Genomic DNA, 21,063 nt, shown 5'->3' on the forward strand with positions numbered 1-21,063 from the left:
CATAGATAAGATTTGGGAGCTAATAGAATCACAAAGGAAATCGAAGCATATCTTCAAAGGTAACACAATATGCAGGTAATTTGCAGACACCGGAGTGATCATAAGAGGAACCCGACACCTCACTCCTTACCTCACTTCATAGGAGCAAGTCAAAAGGCTCACTTAACCTTAGCGAAACTCAATAACTTTCACTTTAAATAATAAATTCTCCTTTGAGGCAAGTAGAACAACAGCCACAGGGTTACCAACAAGTTTTCGTTATTCGATTAAAATCTGACATAAACGCAACTGAGACTTCGGCTACTATGTTTGATATCTGCAATATTTGTATGACCTTGGTAGATATTCAGAGCCGAGACTGTATGAATTCCCTGTATGAATGTCAAAAATATATTGGTTTTCACACAGTTCGCGAGAACTCTCGATTAGAATCGTCTTAGTCTGAACTTTGCCTGTGCGTAATAATAATAAATAAATATGTACCATAAACTAAAATAGTAACAATGTCTCATAGACCAGTGATGAAGTTTTTCTTAGTTCCAGTTTCATTACAAATAAAAATTAAAATAAATCAGTGGCGCTATAACCTTTTTAGGTCTGGGCCTCAGATTTCTTTATCTGTTTATGATAATTTATCAATCGAATAGGCAAGTGATCAGCTTCCTGTGCCTCACATCGTCGACTTTTTGTGTGTAAGGCGGTTTGCTCGCAATGTTTGATTTTCGTTCGAGCGAATGTTAAATGCGCACATAGAAAGCAAGTCCATTGGTGCAGTGGGGAATCGAACCTACGACCTCAGGGATGAGAGTAGCACGCTGAAGCCACTAGGCTAACACTTCTTAGTTATATTTACAGTGTATATCCAAAATTATTTCAGTTCAAATATTTAAAAACAAAATAAACAAGTGCACATATATTTTCACGTTTAATATTACATCAAACTTCTAGTACTGTAATTTACAACAAATAAACCATTACAATTTTGTTGTTGTAAAAACCAAATATTTAATTTATTTACATAGGAAAGGGCTAAATGATATTATGAGACAGCCCTACACCTCGCGAAAATTGGTGATATCGGAGATCTAACGGAATCTCAACAAAGACCTGATTGTGGAGCATAGACAAAAGACTCATCGCTTTTATTAATTTTCTTTTATTCAACTCGTCTTGAATTACTGCACGAGGAATATGGGGCAAACGGTTGGAGGTCTTAGATATTTAATCGATAATACCTGATTCCTATCATAATATATACTAGCGGACCCGACAGACGTTGTCCTGTATGATAGATACTTCAAGCGATAAGATATTAAGCAAAGTATGAAATGAACAAATAATTAATTAATAAACTAGAAACCGACTGCAGCGCCACCTGCCGGGCTAATTTGTCAATCTAAGCCATCCAGGGCGCCACCCAAACGCATACAAAAAAATTCATTCAAATCGGTCCAGCCGTTTAAGAGGAGTTCTGTGACATACACAGGTACAGTAGAGTAGTATATATATATAGATATAATACACTGTGTTCTATAGATAATATGTATAATCTATAGTTCTTTCAATTACAGTACAATAAATTACATTTTAAAAAGTCGTACTTAACTAATATTTACTTTAGCAGCACTTCGTATATAGCAGAGCTACAAAATTATTTCCCCGGTAATCAAAGCCAAGATTAAAGATACAGATTCTATATCAACCGCATTGACCACTAAGGTCCATATACTATAAAAAACACGTCAAATCCACTTCCTGTTTTGGTGCTTTGAGGTTTGACAGATGGAAGATCTTTTATTTTTGACAGTGCTTACAAGGTGACCTGACCTAGAGCAGTGTTGGCCTAGTGGTTCCAGCGTGCGACTCTCATGCCTGAGGTCGTAGGTTCGATCCCCGGCTGTGCACCAATGGACTTTCTTTCTATGTGCGTATTTAACATTTGCTCGAACGGTGTAGGAAAACATCGTAAGGAAACCGACATGTTTTAACCCAAAAGGTCGAATGTGTCAGGCACTGGAGGCTGATCACCTACTTGCCTATTAGATTTAAAAATGATCATGAAACAGCTTCAGAAATCTGAGGCCGATTAAAGAGGTTGTAGCGGGACTTTTTTTTTTACAAGTTGACCTAAAATACGATAGCTCCTTTGGCTGGGTGAAAATTTTAAACTAATTAGCAGTCTCGATAACCAGCTTGACTACAACAAGTAACTAAATGTAAAGTTGAACTGTCCTGGGTAAATCTATTTGAACTGCACTCAGGTAACGATGGAGCGGAAGAGTCGCTGGGTTTGTTTATAATTGCTTTAATCACCGTCACTCGGCTCTCAACTGAATTACCTTAATTGTATTGTCAACGATCAACTTGTGGACCTCCGCTAATGTATTATGGCCGATCTTCTATCTGTTCAATGGACCGTTTTTACTGACTTCTCGTTGTACAACCGTGGATCGCATGTCATAGATAATTTTGTTTTTAAAGTCAGTTTTATTTATTGATTAAAGTTTAAAACATCATACATATAGTAATAAATCTACGGTATATGTTACATGCTCTTCTTAGGGTCTGTTTCGCAATGTACGGATAAGTTCCAAATTAGCTATTTATTACTTATTGGTAGGATAAACACTATTGTTGCGTTTCACGACTGTCAGATAGCGCTATTCGTCACATAAAGTCCATCATAAGTTATGAGTCCGATGAAATGTCAAATAGCTCAATTTATCTTCCAAATAATTTATGTGTTGCATAGCTATTTGGTACTTTATCCATACATTGTGAAACAGACCCTAAATCTAAAATGTATGATAATTTAGGTAAACATATATGTTACAAAAAATACAATCAAAATACTAGAAATTTTTGTTAAGCAATAAAAAAAATTACCAGCAAAACAGCTGTTTAGGTTCGAGATATGCACTTAACAATGCTTTCTTTAAAACGGATCAACCCCTAGCGAATATATGCAGCTCCGATAAGTTCTGTTTAATCCGTTATAATCCTCAACACCTAGCTTGGTTTTGCAGAAGGAACTTTGAAAATTTATCAGTTACTAGCTGACCCGACAAACCTCGTTTTGCCAATTATTTCTAGAAAACATTTTTTTAATTTAATAAAAATAACTATCTACTAAAATCAAAAAAGAGGTCGATCGTAGACCATCGTGACAGATTGTGGGTGACAATTAAGGGTTGTATGTATTTTTGTATGCTGTATCTTAAATAAATAAAAACAAACAGTTTTTATTTATTAAAAAGAGTGTCGGAGAGTTTATTGCCAGTTCTTCTCTTCCGTTCTACGCCCTTGATTTGAGAACTGGCAGTAAATGTAAAATTAGAAGCATTGATATGTATTTCCTTATTAACGAGTCATAGAAAAAAGGTTGTATATTTTGAATAAAGAACTCGGACGGTTATAAAGCTTACGAATCTTAATCATGGAACATTATATTAAAAATAAACTTCTACTGGTATTACTAAGTTTTTATAAGGAAAATCCAACGTGTAATGAAGGCGGTCAAGCATTAATGAGAGGCTCTATAATCTAGTCAAGAACTACTTAGACACCGATCGGCCTGTTAAGATGCTTATCGCAAACATTTTCACACCTTCTAAGCCTGTGTTAAAGTGATAAAATCTAGTTTCAAATACATTCGATCGCGCATTTTACATGTATTAAATATTTCCCTTCTACAAACAAACAAAAGTTTTTTTTATCCACTTTTTTTTTAAAACAAATGTTACACATTTTATTTTCTAAGCGACTTTGGAAATTCTCACAGCTATAAATTATTAAAGTATGTACTAGGCACTTAACATGCAAAAAATTTAAGTTAAATCATTTATTGGAAATTAAAGGTTATTGTTAACTGGAGCCCAAGTGTAGACCTAACTTTGGCGAGGCATTTATTAAAGTAATCGTAATATACTCTGATAGTATTAAAAATACACATATAAAGCCAACTGCTTCATCATATCTTTAATATTTTTTTTAACTTAACGAAAAGTACCAAAAACTACAAAGTTTTGTGCCTGTACCACACAGTACAAATTCCTTAATTACCTACTTCAAAAATGTATGTCAAAGTTTGTGAAGTTCCCAAGAGCAACGGGGCATACATAGTTCCGCATCAAAGTCTAGATCAGTCTTATGTCGGAAGGCACACTTATTGTTTCGCTGCAAAATCGAAACTCGTTGAACGGGATAGTTGTTAAACTCATTAACGGCCAAAATTAATAATGTATCATCAATCTATGATTATAACCAATCTTGGACTGATTCATATCTAAAGACCGATCTCCAATCTGCATGCCAATAAACATTTCTGCTATCCGATTGTTTATTTGACAAAAGATTGACAGCAATCTTTTGCGTGATCCTTGCCTCTCGACCGCGTTTCGTTCAATGCAATATGTTGTGTTCAAGCATACCAAAAGTTTGCTGTTTTTGGAACGAAATAAAATAAGTAAGACTAATAGGGTCTGTTTCACAATGTATGGATAAAGTAGCAAATAGCTATGCAACGTTTTGTTTGTTTTTTTGTTACGAACAAATAAATTCTATAGAAAAACATAGAACCTTAACCTTTTTGTTGGTCATTTAATATTACTTGTAATGAAACGGACTGTCATTGTCATATGGTATTATAGTTTGTTAGGTTATTGAGTATTTTAGTACAAATTATTACAAATATATATTTTCTCTGAGTAGTTTGTGTATGTTGTTTTTGTGATTCGAGGTTGGTTCTTTAACTTAAAAAAATGTCTACGCAAAAACGTGAAAGAAGCGTCAATTTCAGCCGGGAAGAAGTTGACCTTCTAACTTCGCTTGTTGCTGACCATAAAAATATATTAGAAAATAAAAAGAGTGACTCAGTCACCTGGCAGGAGAAAGAGCGGTGCTGGAAGACGCTGGAGGCGCTGTTTAATAGCACAAAATAAACTTTCGCAGTGCTAAAGCTTAAAGAGGGCTACAAGAAAAAAGTCTGCCTTGATACATGCTGAAACATATCGTACAGGAGGTGGCCCTAGTGCTGCTACTCCTCTTACCCCCTATCGAGGAAAAAGTCAAAGACATGATATTGTTGTCTGTCGAAGGAAATGAAAGTCAATTGAAAGGAAGAGCTTCTAAATAAGAGAAAGCAATGGGCATTTGAAGAGGAAGAAAGAGAGCATAAAAGAGAATTATGGGCCATAGAAAAAAATATATTGTTAAATAAATTAGAAAAATAATAGATTTTGTGCCTGGAGCGAGGATGTATTGTATTAAAAAATTGTATTTTTATTTAAATAAAAGCATTGAATTTTTATTTAATTTATCTCAAAAATGTTGTAATTTATAAAATATTATAGTAATAAAGCAAAATAATCACTTATAAGATTACTTCGCACACTTGCAATTCCCACGTTGTCAATTGCGCTTTAATCAATATCATCAGCTTGTTCATCTACTTGTTGCAGTAGTTCAAAATGTTCATCTCGCATATCAATAGCAATATTGTGCAACACTGCACATGCCACTATCACGGCTTGTACACGAGATAATTGAAGCAAAACCTTTTTTGACAAACCGATTTTTTCCAAACACCATATTATGTCCTTTCCACCACATTTCTGCTTCGTATTTGAGATTCGTTATAAAGATGTTCTGCTGGAGTCTTGAGGTTTTGAAGTGGAGTTAGTAGGTAGTATCTATAGTAACAAATATTTTTGGTTGTAGCTAATATTTAAATTTTTTTTACAAAAGTTGATGACAAGATGAAACCTGCTAGAAGTCATATATAGACATCACTTTGTGTAAAAGTGTCTCCAAAGCTTCTTTTGTTAACCTAAATCTAAATGTGAATTCGGCGTCATTCAGGCTCTGGATATAATAAATTCTTGTCTTCTTATGTCTTCGCACAGAAGTACGTTGGCTTCTTCCAGCTTCAGAATTACTATCCCAATCGGATAATTGCATTTAAACTTCCAAATCACTATCACTAGAACTGGAAGATGACGAAGATGAATAAATTTTCCCAATGAATATTAAGTTAGGTCGCAATCCCAAACCCAAATCATACGAGTTTCACCGATAGCAATCCGAGATTGATTTGGCCAATCGAAGCACTGTCAAAATGGACAGATAGGTTGTTGGCATGAGTAAACATTCATTTTCATACAGAGGGCAATCTTCAATCTCTTATCCGCCCTCTGAACGATTGGTTGAATAATTAGATTGGTATCTCAGTCCATGTATTGAATATTGGCATGCTTTTCTTTAGAAATGGATTGAATTGTCAGTCTATGACAGCTAAAATTGGATTGAGATTGCATATTGGTTTTGGCCGTAAGACGCAAAGACGAAACTAAAACTGTATGAAACTATTCTAATTCGAAATTTAAATTTTTACTTGTTCGATTCAATTACGTCAATTTTGTAATCATATATTTTGTTGTTGGCGATTTTAAATAGTGATAAAACTATCAAAAGAAACGCGTATATCTTTATAAGATAATTTCTGTGGTTATTTTATTACTTATCGATATTGTAATAGCTTGAATTTATTCCTACATTCCTTGGCTTGTTCATCAAAAACCTGGTATTTATTATTTTATTAGAATATATAAAGTGTCAGGCGACTAAGAATATCCCACAATACTAAGTCACTATACTCCTTCAAAGAATAGAAAATAAACACAGGGAAGTCCCAATCGATCACAACGGTCTGCGAATCTACCTCATCCCATATCTCGGCAAACAGATCGCGTCAAAGAATACGAAAAGAAATCTGGTGATAGAGGCAGTCAACAATGGGGTAGACATTTACAGGTTCAAGTCATAAAATACTCGAGTTTAAATAGGTCCAATAAATTCACATGAATCTTGAACGTAATAATATGATAAAGACAACACTATAGAAATGATATAACTGCGCTGTTGATTTATTTTTTTTTATTTTAAATATATTTATTCACAAAAAAGTTACACCTTAAATCAAACCATGCCCCACAAAACTGCTTACGCAGTTTGACTGCAGGTGACTCGCCTTAAATAAACATAACTTCTAAATCACTAAATTACTAACACTGATACTACAACTAATACTAATACACTTAATTTACTTATAGGTTACAGCATATTTAACAAATGGTTTTTTAATAAACCTCTAAATTTATCCAATGAAGTCTCACGTCTTATGTCCTCGGGTAAACTATTGAGCAAGTATGGAATCCGCTTCTTCAACGTTCTATCTCCATAATAATTTTGCACCATGGGTATTTCAAATTTACCTTTGGACATTGACCTTGTGTCAGTTATATGATGCACCAAACTAGTAAAACGATCCTGCTTACCATGGTTATTTACAAGTACAAGGAATCTATGTTTCAGGCTAGCCGGTAAAATTTTACATATTTTGAATAGTTTATAATAATCTCCTTTACATTGATTCCTTGTCTTTTTATTTACTAGTAATTTTAAAAATCTTATTTGTAATGATTCTACTTTATCAATGTATGTTTTAAATGTTAACCCATAGCAGTCAAGAGCGTAACCTATTATGGAATCCACAAGTGCAAAATATAAACATTTTAGTATGGGCAATGAGACTTTAGTACGTAAATGGTAAAACTTTTCTAATAAAATTCTTAGTTTTCTACACAAAAATTCTATATGGGAATCCCAAGAAAAAGACGTATCTATTTTTACTCCTAGATAATTTACACAATTAACTTTTTCGATAGGTTTACACGTACAGTTAATTTTGTTGTTATGAAAGCAATCAAAGCCGTGCGCAAAAAGAGGAGGTGGATTATCAATAGAACTTAAATACGGGGAGTGAATAATTATCATCTTTGTTTTGTCAGCGTTTAATATGATGCCGTTATCATGTGACCATTTAACTACCGCATCCACATCCTCTTGAACCCGGCGACACATCTCCGAGAGGTCGGTACTAGCGCTGAGAGTACAAAGGTCATCAGCAAACATGTGGGCCGAGCAGTGACGTGATACTACGATACAGGGATACAAAATGAAACAAGCAGTTACTTCGTCGTGTTATCTGTAACACTCCTCTCGCCGCAACGCCAGTTTCAAAGGATGTAGTTGTCAGAGCACAGAAGAGCTCAATCAATCTGTAAGGCATGAATAATTTTATATCATTTATGAAAATATTCAAACATTAAAATACTCTTCAAACGAAATTCCTTTCCAGCAAATTAAGGTTTTAAATATGAAACGACTTAGGGTCCATCAAGAAAGTACCAATTCTTAAAAGGCCGGCAACGCACTCGTGAGACCTCTGGTATTGAGACTGTCCATGTCATTAACATCTAGTAAGACTTCTTACCGTTTGCCCCTGTTGTATTTAAATAAAGGAAAATTTTATATACGCTCGCAGTCGCTTATGACGCGTACAGCCAGGCAGTGCTTCCGGAGTCGCTTTGTTGCCGGCACCGCCGATAAATATTGTGGCGAGCTTTGACAACGATCGACATCATAGGTCACAAGAGAAACTTGTAAATCTAGCAGAGGGGTTGATATTGGATAACCTTTTGCATTATCAATTATATTAAGTACGTGAAAATGAACATTATTTCTAGTAGTCCCAGCTTTTACAATATAGTTTTGTCTTTATTACATGGATAGTAGATTTTATTTATTTTAACTTTAAATAAAATATAGAACATAGTCGAAAAAGTTTTCTCTTTATGCTCAGAATCACAAACCATGTTAATAATCTTTTGCACTTATAAATGTTATCACGTCTTTTCTCCTTATCTATTTCTTAAATATTGTTCGCCTAATCCATCGTATTCCGTGACTAATTTTTGACTAAATAACTTCCCAAACCCCAAGTCCATACTAGGTTGTATAAATCACATCGACAAATATTTAGACAGGCATTCTATGATAAAATTTATGTAAACATATTTGACACGACAGTTTTTGTACTTCAAAGTAAAATCCAGTGAATTCACCTACATAGTAAGCCGCAACTATCGGCTTAACGAAGTTTGGATGTAAAAGGCAAGTGTCACAAAGAAAACCGACAAATAGGTGCTCGCTGTAGGGTGTATAGAATAGTGCACAAACACCCACAATCGTTATCATCTAACCGCGCCAGCCTTTGACGCGCCAGCACTGTATAAGAGCTGCTTACAAATCTCCTATGTTTAGTTTTATATTATATGTCAATTCTTTTGTTCCTTTTATTAAAGACTTTGACTGTCTTGGTTTGTTGGAAGTCCTTCTTACACTCAGGAATAACACACATTCATTACTACGATACAATTCGAGCTGTTTTTATAAAAAAACTTTATTACAACCAAAATGTATGGCAATAATCTACTGGTAGCAAATTAGGTAGATTGAAAACGGTTGTTTTTATTTGGTATATTTTAACAGCTATAGGTATGACAAAGACAAAGAATACAGCATTAAGAAAAGCAACTAAATTAACAGATGTTACAATAAAATAAATAAACTAAAGTGAAGAGGGCGTGGCACACGGCAAGAGGAACAGAAATGTGGAGCAAAACTGGTACCTAAGGTACAGCAAACGAAAAAGAGGGAGACAACTTAGAAGGTGGATATACCAAATAAAAGAAACAGCGGGTTGTAACAGAGATAACGAGGCCGAACGCGATGGAGACTCATCATGGAATGCTCCTAGGTGTCAAAGGACAAACTCTTTATCTACCTTTTTATTTTATTTTAACAGGACATTAAGTCAAGTAAGTCAATATGTTTACATGTTTCCATATATCTAAATATATTGCCAAGTAGTGAGTGAATGTCACGAGCTCTCGGCGCACGTCATCCGGCACTGATTCAACTCGTGATTGTCTTTGACGAGACAAAATTTACATTTAAAAGTCTCTAGGTCAAGTTGCTAGCTCACTGTTTACAATCATACTATTGTGTACATTTACATATGATTATTGTTAGGATCCACTGGTCTCTTATTTATATAGTACGATAGTCCTTGCAGTTTTTGAATCCTTATACAACATTTTAATGTTTATATTATTGATATAAACACCAATATTGATTGCATGTAATGTGTAGGCACCAACACGTACTTCGCGAATATAACAGAACAAAGCTTAATATTCGGTAGCGAGCTGATCAATTAAAAAAAAGCATTGTTACCTGATCTGATACCTTAACTTCTATTGTACTAATATAACAATGTTGTTGTTTAGCTTAAAAATAAGCAATAAATTACTAGTAAAATCTAAAATTAGAAGTGTAATATTTTTACTTTTTTTGTAACATTTGTGTTTACCGTAATTGTCATTTATTTTAGAAAATATAGCTTATAACATATACTGTAGATATAGCATTATATATCATGTGGTGAACTTTAATAAATAAATAGACAAGTATACTATAGTAAAAGAAATCTTGTATTATCCATTGATTTCCGTTTCATTGAATATTTGTAGAAATCAAGTTAGATAGAAAAAAGTGGATAGAAGATATTGCGTAAGCAGGAAGTGACCATTCACTTAACGGAAGAAAGCCATGGATAGAGAAATTTAGAAAAGGCTGGAGGAGGCCTTTACCCGTGAAGCTCCGATCAATAATATTGAAGGAAGTTAGGATATCGAATAACAAGAAAAAAATGTATATGTTAACGTAAAATTGTAAACACCGTTAGATTGTAATCTATCTCGCGAGATTATAAACTGTCGAAAGATTGTGAACCTCAGCGTACTGCTTACAATTTAACGTATTATTATTCGGTAGATTGTACTACACTAACTTAGTTATCATTCAAACTTCTTTGGTCAATTACAGATTAATTTTACTTCCCAACAATTTCATATAACTACCGAATAATAATACGTTAAATTGCAAGCAGTTCGTTGAGGTTCACAATCTTTCGACAGTTTACAATCTCGCGAGATAGATTACAATCTAACGGTGTTTACAATTTTACGGTGACATATAACAAATCTAAACTGTATATTTAACATTTGTATAGATTGGAAATAAATGGGCTTTAATCTAATTACAAGTATCGTAAATATTTACATTTAAAATTTACCTTCTCGATAAAAGCTCATAGCCTTTAGGTCAAAATTAAATACGTAATCAAGATTCACAATATTTAAGTTTTCCGTCGACTTCAATTTAAGTTTCTCAATTCAGTTAAATATTTACATACTTTTAAACTAGGAATAATTTACCCTTATAAAAACATTTGTACACAATAGAACTTTTGTTATAGAACAGGAGGCAAAGAGGCAGTAGGCTCATCTAATGTTAAGTGATACTGCTGCCCATGGATACTCCCAATACCAGAGGGCTCACGAGTGCGTTGCCGGCCTTTTAAGAACTGGTACGCTCTTTTCTTTAAAAAACTTTATGTTTCTGGGAAGGAATTTCGTTTGAAGAGTATTTCATAAATATTTTCATAAATGATTTAAAATTATTCGTGGCTTACAGATAGGTGGAGCTGTTCTGTGCTCTGTCAACTGCAACCTGTCAATTCTTTCCTACATCCTTTGAAACTGTGGCGCTCCTTGAATTTTTTCACCGAGTCGAATTGGCAAAACTACACTTTTAATTGAAGATTTCTATGAAATCATATAATTGTCTATTGAAGTTGTAATGTTTAAGAGGTAGAACAAATTTCTAACGCCTTGCACTCCCCACATGTAACATCAATTACAGCAAGGTGTTCGTCAAACGTGCCGAAAGTAACCCCTTCAGTGTGAAGTGCCCGCTGTACTGCATTTGTTCGGGCCCCGTGAACTTTATATTTTTATTGTCTAAACAGCGGGTGTGATAGAGCCATTATACTTTGCATACGTGCCAAAGTGCGATTTCAATGACAACGTCTGCGCTAGGGTTGGCAAATCACAAATTTCAATTGAGACACAAAAACAATACAATAATATGGTAATATGACTTATATTTTTTAGAGCGTTTCAACACTTAAAAGGCCGGCAACACACTTGCGAGCCTTCTTGCAATATCCGTGGCTGCATTGCTTTAACCCCCGTTTAAAATAAAATAAATAATCGTTACTCTTACTCGAAATGGTTTACTTGTAACATATTAAGATATAAAAGACTTCCGTAGTTCGAATTAGGTAACCGACCACAAACTCATTTCTTCTATATGAATTGATAAACTGAAATCTATCAGATGACAGCCCTGTACGCAAAGGTGCCGGCAAGTCTTTGAGCCTTTGATCCCGACGAGACGCTTCACGCCTTTCGCGAACCCTCATTGATCCTGCTTTGTTCATTCACAATTGTAGCGCATGCAACGAGTGACATAACGACGAACAAGCGTAAAAAAATTAATATGTCAAGCTGATGAATAAAAACAATAGCTAATCAAAGCTGATAACAGAAAATTTGCATTACATGGTAATAAGTTACTTGTTTTTGTTTACAAAAAGAACATAAACGTGAGTATAAATGTTATCTACGTTTGTATGTACACATATGTAAAGAAACTAATATGTTTCTTTATTATATACTAGATGGCGCTAGCAGCCATCGCGGTCGGCAAAAGCAGTTGGTTTGAAGTTGAAAGAAGTAAACGTCATCGTGAATGAATTCAATATTGTTTGAGGTTATTGTATAAAGCTTAACAAGGGATTGATAATTTTAATAATTGACTTTTAATGTCGTTTCTTTATTTTTAAGAAGGATAGTGTTATTTAAGTTAAAGATAATGTAATTAGTATAATGCGTAAGTACTAAAATAAAAATCTTTATTTTCAGAGCAACACAATTGTTTATTTGATTTTCAGTTCCAAATAAAATAATATATATTATCTTACACATATATATAATAAACAATTATTACTAGAAGGCTCGCGAATGCTTTTATTTAATTCGTACTCCTACAACGTAAGTTATGAAATAAACTAAAGATATGTATATCCCAAGATTGGATACATTATATAATAATCCTAACACTTTACTTCTTACTGCTAAAAGCAGGTAGGTACCAACATTTACGAAACTTAGGAAAGGAAAATCGTGTGATGGAGTGTAAGTCAGGGTATGTACGTGAGGGTGTGTATGCAGGCTTATGATGCAGATAATTTAGCGCTATGGATATTCGTAATACTCCTTAATCATATTCCACGACAGCTTAAACAAGTAGCCGGCATTTGTTTGAAAAATCGATTGGGTTTATTACCTGTTTAACGTAGCCCTTATGTATATAAATGAAACATTTTTTAATTTATAAATTCTATGTCCAGTGGCAGCCCTAAGTAGGTACGGCGAGTTTCTGAGCGCCTTTGATCCCAACGAGACGCTTCACGCCTTTCGCGAGCCCTCATTGATCTTGCTTTGTTCATTCATCGTTTGTATCGCGACAAATTAAATGTGGTACATGCTATTATTATCTAGCTTCTGAATATGTAACAAGTGTTCGTATAAACATTTTACGACCACATAATGCTGAACGATATGACGGCATCCGTTAATATTTACTCCTGTTTTATAATAAGTTATATTAAATGGGATTAAATATATTTAAACCTAGCTACACATACATATAATATAACATTGACTAATTTAAAATATTAAATACTCTGCGGTTCTATAAAGCTTTTCTCGGGAAGTACGACTTTTAAAAGGAAAAATATTTTTGTATTAGACATGTACAATGTATTAGTATTAGATATGACAATACCATGCTATTGTCGACTTTTGATAGATATTGGTGTCTTCTGTAAAACTTTATTAAATGACTTTGGTCTATTATCAAAAGTTTCTGCTGCGTACGGGATTAAGGAATTTGTATTAGTTCTTTTTATACTTTGGGTTACACTGTCGTAATTTCAAACAGAACAGAATTTCTTGAAAATATCATTTAGCCGTTCATCAGGGATAACGTAGGGATCACCGATTCTTTCCAATCACTAGTTTTAGAGCGTATTCAAACAATCAAATCTCTCCTCTTTATAATGTTAGTATACTAAGTATTTATACGCAATCAAGCAAATCTCAGTCATTCGCTATAATATGAGAAGAATTAATTAAATTTAGTAATGAAATAAAAATGCTTATTTGCTATTTGTGTTCGTACTCTTATTTAAATAACTTCAGTAAAGATCATAAAGAAAGAATGCATTAACTAGTCCTTCAAATGCATAAAATTGTATTAATAATTTTCAGACGATAATATATCGCTATACAAAACTAATTCTCTTAGCGTCACAACTCGAAAGCGGATGTCAAAAGTTGAAGGCAAGGTGCGAACGTTTCTGGCGTGAAATTGTACAAATAAATAGCGGTAAAGATAACAAATTATGGGGAAATTGCTAATGATGAGCGGAGCGGGGCCGCGGGCGGTGCATTAAGCCGGCGGCAAACATCAAAGGACTCTTTGACCGTGCCGACTCCCACACCCCCTGTAAGCCAGCGTTCACAGACACAGATACGTTTCAATTTCGCCACTTCATTATCACTTCATTATATTTAGTATGGAGAATTGATTTAAGTCTTCACTGGCTAGATGGTTATTAGTATAATTAAAATGTCAATCTTAAACTCAGTTTCAAATCGAATTCTATTCTATTTTTGGTTAGTTAGTGTATTTTTAATTTTGCAACTCTAATGTTCAACTTACAGAGCAACTTGAGCAGTGTTGGCTTAGTGGCTTCAGCGTGCGATTCCTAGCCCTGAGATCGTAAGTTCGATCCCCGGATGTGCACCATATACCAATGGACTATCTTTCTAAGTGCGCATTAAACATTCGCTCAAACGGTAAAGGATAACATCGTGAGGAAGCCGGCTTGCCTTAGACCCAAAAAGTCGACGGTGTGTGACAGGTACAGGAGGCTGATCATCTTCTTGCCTATTAGATTGACAAATGATCATGAAACTGATACAGAACTCTGAGGCAGACCAAACCTAAAAATGTTGTAGCGCTACCGTTTTTTTTCTTGTTTAACTTACAAAAATAAAATAACTCTTCGATATTTCAAAAAATCATTATATACGTTACAAACGAATAACTAAAACTTTGTTTAATACTTCATCCAAAATACCTTTCTTAGCAGTAATGAATTTCAGTTAAAAAAAAATTTCTAGTCTCTTAAAAAATTTCTCTACACCGTTTGCCTTCTACTAAAATATAAAACACGATATCGTAAATGAGCCTTAAGAGCTATAAAGGCAATTAATCAATATATACATTAGGGCAACCGCGCTACCGGTCACCGGGCATCAAAGAGTTTTTGTGACGATACAATTTTGGCAAACTGCAATACAACTAATTGAATTTGATTTACGCATGTAATAACTTAATATGTCGCCTACCAATCAATAAATGAAACTAATGGATATTTTTCAATTAATCCTCACTTTGTCTGATTACAAAGAGATAAATACAATTTTTCAAAATCGGTTATATTGACCAAATCAAAGGCCCCGGCTGAATTCTATTGTATTAGGTACTTAATATTTAAACGTCATCGGCTGTTACGACTATCGGTTTTTACGACCAAATATGAGTAGTCCCTTCGATGTCGTTATAACAGATCAGACAGATAATTCTAATAATATAATTGTCAAAGGAGTCCCGAGGAGGAAAAATATTTATCCGTCATACTATTATAGAGAGGTTTTTACAGTGATGATTCTTCTTACCAAAGATCGACCTGCAAACCCGATATAAACATACCCAGTTCAGACAGTTGTGCCAACTCCTACAGAATGTAGGACTAAAACCTTAAAAATATTGATTAAAAACCCCTGCAGTTTTTATGGTACACTCGGTTTGAGAGGTAATTAAATATAAATCAAAAATACAATCAAGTTGTATAAAATTTAGATCTTGGAGTATTATAGCTTTTATATATTTCCGTTATAGCCTCGCTTGGAGGTTATCTTCGGTTTAGTTTGTTGGTGGGGTTAAAGGCTTAATATAAATTGTATAGAATCGTGCGTGTTTTAAGAAAAAAATCTTGTATCCCCTAAATAAATGTACTAAATACTCCCTAAGACATCTTGAAACCTGAATTTGGGGGAAAATCTCTCTAGTTGGCATCTCTGAGTTCAGACTGAAATCGAGTCGAGGATCTCAGGATGGAAACCGAGCGCTTGCTGGAGGCGACTTGTGACTTGCAAACGATTAATTACTTTTATTTACATTAACATCGTGGACCTAATAGAGGTTGACTTCGAAAACCGCCAACGCATTAGTACTTATCTTTTTTTTAATAAAAAGAATTCAATTCAAATCTCATCTTAGAATCTCGTTTGAAGCGTTATTATATCAGATACATAAAAAAGTGTGTATACTTATGTACACGCGTTAGAAGTAATACTTCTTTGGCGTAACAAGATAAAAATCTTTTCAAAAAGTTTATCTTTCGCCTTATTCTATGTTTGTAGAAAATCGACACTAACAATAGAAAAAAAATTTAGGTCGGTTTTTTGTGACGATGTGGGCGCGCATCGTAAAAATTTACTCTCATCATTTTACCCTAAATTATACTTTAGCGTTTTAAAAATGTCCCTTAGACGTGCGTTTTAAATTCTAGATGCGATTTCCATACTCAAAATATCTGTAGTTTATACTCTAACAAATCCATATAAGATTATTTATATGAAAAATAAATTTGATGCATGACAGAATTTTCGATACAGCAGCGCCTTGCGGTCTGCATGTAGAGTGTTGGAAGAGGCTCGTTATCACGCTCTCCGACACCGCTCCGTAACGAGTAACGAATAACGACACACTCAAGTGTTCGAGCCAACCGCTGCCGGCATGTCTCTATCACTAGATACAGTTTGATTTGACAATCTTTTATTAAATTTGCAGCATATTTTTGAAGAGTTTTGCTAAGCTTCGAACAATGCCTGGATACTTCAGTCTCCTTGTCGGGACTTACGTTCAATACAGTTGGCATACATATGGACAATTCGATATTTCGATTGGGAACCAATATATGGGCGGAATGCTCAGACCTACGCCTCGAGTGACACTAGACGTTGTCAAAGGAGACTGTTTGCTCCTTTGTCTTACCGGCCAATTAGTACGGGCCGTTCATTTAATTCTATCGGTCGATTAGCATTGGCCCAGGTGGTTCCTAATTGTTGTAGCAATTCGCCCCACGATAGACGTCGCAACTGAATGCAATCAATGAATTGATTTCATTATTTCCAGCAATACAACTCTTGTTTGTTCGTGCCCTGTTTTGCATTGCGCAACGACTTGGAACTTGGAAGTTATTGTAGCACAAATCAAACAAAAGCAGTCTTAACACTGTATTGGGACCACTCATCAGTCACATAGACTGTGCAGCGTAAGGACAATTTATAAGGAACTAAATGTTCCGGGTAAGCTGATAAAGGACAGAGAAATATACTTCAGGAGATTATTCGACAAAACGCAGACCGATTGTTACTATACCCGAGACAAGTAACACGGTTATTAACATTTTATAAAGCCAGTGCGCTACAACCTTATAGTTCTGGCCCTCAGATTACTGTATCTGTTGTTTAATAGGCAAGTAGATGATCAGCTTTATGTGCCTGATACACACCGTCGACTTGGCCGGTTTCCTATCGGTGTTCAATCTACGAACGAGTGTTAAATGCGCACATAATCAGAAAGTTGGTGCACAACCGGGGTTCCCACCTACAACCTCAGGCATATTAGTCACACTCTGAAGCCACTAGGCCCAACAACGCACACATATAATAGTGTCCCTACTGTTATAACAATGATAAGAGTGCGATTTATGAACTCAGATATGTGAAAATAGCCAAATATGAATTTTGTATGAAAAACATAAAATTCATACTGAAAAAGCAAAGGCCAATTCGACAAAAGTCAAAACATAGCAAAGATTAAACGCTATACGAATATTTTAGATACGTAACTAGGAAAGTGGATGGCGCAGCCAAATACAGTAAAAGCAATGTTACAAATCTTTGAAATGGAATCTAGAAATTGGATAAAAATATTGGCAAAAGAAAATACTTTCAAAATATTTTTTGATTACCCATCTAAAGCCTAAAGGCCCGTATTCGAAAAGTTCCAACACATCACTCGATTTCGTAAAATAGATCCTACGACTACGCCTTGAGAATTCAAAACTGTTTAAAACAAATTTTGGCAAGAGAATCTGCACAGCTTTTTGAGTCTAAACGGTAAAGGTCTTTAGGTAAAAAATTGTATCACAACTCTTCAAAGCTGATAGCGAAGTTATAAGCAAGTTTGTATTTATCTTGGAAGAAAGAGTTGCAGATGAATTACGAAGAGCCCGCATTCTACACAACTTTAGTATTACCGGATTGAACTGCCATCGGGGCGTGCTCTATCAATATTGGATATTGTGATCAAGAATTTGCTTCTTATACCATTCTACTCTAAATAAAATTTCATATGATTTAACTTGTATTTATTGAAAGTGTTCAGTCCAGTCAACATATGGTATCGCGGAGTTTTGTGATATTTGATGTGTTCTATACAACTGTAGTACATTTTCTCTATTATATTATTGGTATGTTTTTCGCACCTGGGATTACATTATCAAAGTTCTCATCAAAACCATAAATATTTTATAGCCTGTTTAGATATTGTAACACTGCAGAGCAAAGTAATTTATCTTACCAATTTCCTATTCTATTATTATCGCTGTTAAAGTTTTGCCGCGTTTATTTATTTACGTGAAACAATAATTCATCTATAATCGAATATTAACAGCATTTTATTAATACTACGCTTCTTCTAGACAGGATGTCTTCAGTGTAAAATTCATTCAATGTAAAATAAAAAATTCTACGAGTTTTACAGTAAATAAAATAATGTAAAATTACTATGCATAATTCAAATGCCTTAATAATATTGACAAATATATAACATTAGGTAGCTATATCTTTGTGAATATTATACCTATTCGAGGCTCAAAAAAATTACATAAATTTCAGTGGGTTACTTAAATTTCAGTTTAGTGTGTCATACTCATCACAACATACAGTATTCATTCCATATAAATATTCACTATGTTTTTTATATATTTTATATACATATATTTATATATATATAACACATTTAATTTCAACTTATCATAATTAAAGAATAAGGAGGGTAACGGGTGGATTTATCGCTTTCGAGCGAATAAAAAAAACATTAATATATCAAAGAAAAGAACAAAACAAACAATTAAAACACGTAAAATTAATTATGTTAGGTATACATTAAACAATTAGAACACAGTAAATATTAGGAAAAACGCAAACAAGAACTTATAATTCTAATTACGGAAAGTCAAGATTTCAGTACAATGGGCCCAAATTGTAACAATTCAGTGAACAGACTGCAAAGGCCGAGTCTATATTAGAGGCACGTACTCTTTGATTGCATAGCACCTAATCTCCACTTCTTATGACTTTCCTTTGTGCAGTAAGCTGCACTTGCGACAAAGGCTTGGGTTCTGATCGCCGGCCGCCCCCTTTCCGACTTTACCATTGCACAAACGTCCTACACGGTATCACTGTGTGACTTGTTTTTTGACGTTTCATTTTGAGCTTATGAAAGGGCAACATCTGTTTACTAATAAAAAGGTGTAATTTGAAGGTCTGATCATAAAACGTAGACTAAAGATCGCGTCTATATACTTTTTATTAAAACATTGTGCCCATAGGGGTGGTCCCTTATAATAAGGACATAATAGTTTGTTTATATGATTTTCAATAATAATTTCATTTTTAATTTTCAACAAATCAAGTCCTACAAGAAAGAATAAATATTTCTTCACATTAAGGAAAATTATACGCGTCTTTGGCTGAGCCATGTAAAATCATTATAAATTCCGTATTCAGTTTATTTAAGTGTAAAAAAGACGTTAAAATATAATTACTTAAAGAGTATCTGTATTAAAACGTAGGTTTTTATAATTTGTCATTTAAAAACAGGAATATTATTTTTCAAATATATTTATCTATACTATAAATAAGAAAAGAAACTATGAGTCTAAACAATACTTTTAAACATCTGTCTGTTTTATGTAGTTTTCTGGAGTTCTAAAATAAAGTTTGTTTTTTTTTAAATGAAAGCAATAGCGAGACTCAACTTAATAAAAAATAATTATAGGATAGTAATAATTCCTGAAAACAATTGAAAAACATTTTTCATGTGTTACAATTGCTGTTACAAAGTATTGTAATATGAGTAGAGACTAGGCGGTTACGTCGTTGTTTCCCGCGCGGGCAGTATTAGCGCACTGTCGCATCTTCAGAGGGCGGCGAGATCAAAGGATAGGTACACAGGCCGCTCCCATTGATGTCGCGCACAAAGGGAATTGATTGTTGCAAACCTCTTTTTTACAAAAAGATACCTATAAAGAGGGATTGATCGCAAATCCTCTCTCTTTGTTGAAAATATTCATTTATTTTGTTTTGAGAGGGCATGCTTCTAATTATGTTTACGTAATGATATTGTACTGTTTTGTTGGAGTAGATTATTCAGACAATCTTTACACATCAACTGTGCCATTGAAATTTGGTATACATATCTATCTTCACCAAGTTATCCAAATTACATAAGTGGGTTGTGTTACGTTGAGTTTATTAAGAACATTATAAAGCTTTTAATGATGGAAAATGGCATATAACCTTCGACAAATTTAGTTACATTGTCTACACCATTGTCACAACTTCACTACAGTTCGTCACAAGTACAACTGTCTACACTTCGTCACAAGTACATGTTAATCGCATTAAGGCTCCAATTTAGGAATATAAGCAAAACTGGTGGTTTTAAATAAGTATTTTCTTTATATATTAACCATTATTCAATAGGTCACTAAATAACTTAAGCAGAACATCATGATTTAGTTAAAAATCTTTGCTTATAGCTATTATTGTTTTGGGATATTTATAGGGAGTAATTTTGTTTGAAAATTTATTATAGAGTACCCAAAAATTTAAAATTACATAGAGGTATACATGGACCACAGCTCATACCTCAAAACTACAAGATTGGTATTGAGTTTTTTTCATTTTGAATATAAGATGTACTTTATAGGCTTACTTGTTTGAGACAAGCCCAGTACAAGTAGTCTATTTTACTTAAGTTATTTTC

The 21,063-nt window shown here is 34.0% G+C and overlaps 1 protein-coding gene across 1 annotated transcript in view; it reads right to left on the bottom strand.

Annotated features, from left to right (window-relative positions):
• Positions 1-21,063, bottom strand: part of LOC125051143 (axin) — a 79,561-nt gene that overhangs the window by 57,422 nt on the left and 1,076 nt on the right. The gene's annotated exons all lie outside the window — the stretch shown is intronic.

The sequence above is a fragment of the Pieris napi genome, chromosome 7 (assembly GCF_905475465.1).
Source record: "Pieris napi chromosome 7, ilPieNapi1.2, whole genome shotgun sequence".
NCBI lineage: Eukaryota > Metazoa > Arthropoda > Insecta > Lepidoptera > Pieridae > Pieris > Pieris napi.